Raw genomic sequence first — 3,251 nt, 5'->3', positions numbered from 1 at the left:
CACCAAGGTGTGCTGGTAACCACCAGGGCTTATAAATGTTCAGCTCAGCTAAGCACTTGATCCATGAACAGTGCCCAAGCCTAAGTGAATAAGTGAGAAGCTGTATATTGATCCACACAGCTCCTCTGGTTACTTGGCTTGGGATTGGGTTGATGGATAAGGTTTATGTTAAGGACTGTAATTGATAAGGTTGGATTAACACAGTTGACTGCAATTTACTCAACTAGACCTTCAGAATAACACCAGTCTTCACTTAACTTTGTTTAAGGCTTTAATATCACTAAACTCAAAGGGGTAGGATTCAGGATGAGGAAAGTGGTGTTGGGGATGCCTATACTAATCTCTTTAATTTATTTTTTTTAAACCCTTAACTTCTGTGTATTGGCTCCTAGGTGGAAGAGTGGTAAGGGTGGGCAATGGGGGTCAAGTAACTTGCCCAGGGTCACACAGCTGGGAAGTGTCTGAGGTTAGACTTGAACCTTCCGTCTCTAGGCCTGACTCTCAATCCACTAAGCTACCCAGCTGCCCCTGGCTATGCTAATCTAAAGGGAACTGAAGTAAGCTAATCAATCACTAGCAAGAAGGCTGCTGGCTGGAGAGGTTCTTCTTCCTCACAGACCCTGGTCAGGCCCGGCCATAGCCTAGATCTTCTTATGATCTTCTTCTTGGTAGATGATTGTTATGTCTCTCAGCCCTAATCAGTAATAGGTGAATTGATTGCTTGAAGCAATAAGGTACAGATGCTGGAGTGCAGGTCTACAGGCCTACCCACTCTCACCACACGAGACCCTTCTAAAGACTGAGACCCTGAAGTCTTCTGCCCCTGGGCTTTTATAATGGTGGTAGCAACTGTCTTTTGCCCTTGGCTCATGCCATCTGGGTAGGTTCTAAGTTCTATGACTGATGATATGTCACTCAAGTTGGTCTCCATCTTCTTCCCAGAAGTTGCCTATTACACCAGACATGACAATCTGTAGAACTGTATGTTGCAAAACAAAATCCCGGATGCCTGGATTTTTTCAGGGCTTTTTTGAGAACAGTTGAATACATTCCAACATAATGGTACTATTTTCACAAGATAGTCATCAAACTTAATGAACATATGTTGGAATGTATTCTTTTCTTTATATATATGTGTGTGTGTGTGTGTGTGTGTGTGTGTGTGTGCGCGCGCGCGCGTGTATATATATTATTTTATTTTTTTTCTTTTCCCTCAACATTTTATTTTTTTACAAATCTCACAAATGTAGCTTTTCTTCATGTCTACATAATAAATCCCACATAAACTTTCAAAGCTTTCCTGCTTGTCTGTGTTTCCTTCTGGATATCCCATTCTCTTATTTATGTATTAATAGAATTTATCCACAAGTGTCTCAACCTGTCCTCACCATCCTGGCATCACAGAAGATTTGCATGTTCACACAAATTAAGTCATGTTTTCCCTTTCAGTTTATTTTCTGGAGGTAATCACAATTTATTCTTCCAGTATTAATTCTGTAGCTGTATATAATATTCTTTTGGCTTTGCTCATTTCACTGTTCATTATCCTGTGTAGTTCTTTACAAATTTTTTAAAGTTAGCCTGTTCCGGGGCAGCTAGGTGGCTCAGTGGATTGAGAGTCAGGCCCAGAGATGGGAAGTCCTGGGTTCCTCAAACACTTCTTAACTGTGTGACTCTGGGCAAGTCACTTAACCCCCATTGCCTAGCATTTACTGCTCTTCTGCCTTAGAAACAATACACAGTATTGATTCTAAGATGGAAGGTAAGGGTTTTCATTAAAAAAAAAAAATTAGCCTGCTCATCACTTCTTGTGGCTTAGTAGTATACCGTCACAATTATATTCCACAATTTGTTTCACCATTCCCCAGTTAATGGGCATCCCCTCAATTTCAATTCTTTGCCACCACAGAGAACTGCTAAGAGTATTTTGGAACATATGGGTTCTTTTCATTTTTCCTCAATCTCCTTGGGAGACAGACCTAGCAATGGTATTGCTGGGTCTAAGGTTATATGTACAATTTTATAACCCTCTGGGTGAAGTTCCAAATTGCTCTCCAAAATAGTTGGATCAGTTCATAGCCCCGCCAACAGTGTATCAGTGTCCCCATTTTTCCACATCCCCTCCAACATTTGTCATTTTGCCATGTTGTCATTTTGTCCAGTCTGATGGCTGTGAGATATCTCAGAACTGTTTTGGTTTGCATTTCTCTAATCAGTAGTGAGTTAGACATTTTTCCATATACCTTTATATAGCTTTGGTTTCTTCATCTGAAAATCGTTCATATCTTTTGCTCATTTATCATATGGGAGATGGTTCTTATTCTTTTTTTTTTTTTTAATAACTCTTACCTTCTATTTCAGAATCAATACTGTGTATTGGCTCTAAGGTGGGCAATGGGGGTCAAGTGACTTGCCTAGTGTCACATAGCTAGGAAGTGTTTGAGGTCAGATTTGAACCCAGGGCCTCCCATCTCTGGGCCTGGCTCTCAATCCACTGAGCCACCCAGCTGCCCCTTGATGGCTCTTATTCTTATAAATTTACTAAAATTTTCTATGTATTTTAGATATGAAACCTCTATCTGAGAGGCTGTCTATAAAATTTTTCCCCAATTTTCTGCTTTCCTTCTAATCTTAACAATATTTATTTTTTTTTGTACAAAAACTCTTCAATTTAATGTACCCAAAAGTATATGTTTTACATTTTACAATGATCTCCATCTTTTGTTGATTGAAAAATTCCTCTTCTATCCATAAATCTGATAGGTAATATGTTTCCTGTTCTTCTGATTTACTCATGATATCTCCTTTTATGACTAGATCGTATATTCATTTTGATCTTATCTTAGTGAATGGTGTAAGATATTGGTCTATACTTGGTTTATGCCAAACTAATTCCCAGTTGTCCCAACAATTTTTACCAAATAGTGATTTCTTCTCCCCAAAACCTGGATGTTTGCTTTTTATCATATACAAGGTATCTATAATCTTTTACTGCCTTTTGATGTATATCTGTTCTGTTCCATTGATCTACTTTTCTGTTTTTTAGCCAGTACTAGATAGCTTTGAAAATTACTGCTTTATAATACAGTTTAGAATCTAGTATGGCCAGACCTCCTTCCTTTACATTTATGAAAAATTAATTCTTTTGATATTCTTGGTCTTTTGTTCTTTCAAATGAAATTTGTTATTACAGATTTGTTCTCCTGATCCAGAAGGTGAGAGACTAATAAACATTCTAGATCATTCTGCTA

This window comes from Gracilinanus agilis, chromosome 4 (genome assembly GCF_016433145.1).
Source record: "Gracilinanus agilis isolate LMUSP501 chromosome 4, AgileGrace, whole genome shotgun sequence".
NCBI classification, from domain to species: Eukaryota; Metazoa; Chordata; class Mammalia; order Didelphimorphia; family Didelphidae; genus Gracilinanus; species Gracilinanus agilis.
The sequence above is the reverse complement of the archived record's forward strand: the minus strand, read 5'-3'. Positions refer to the sequence as shown.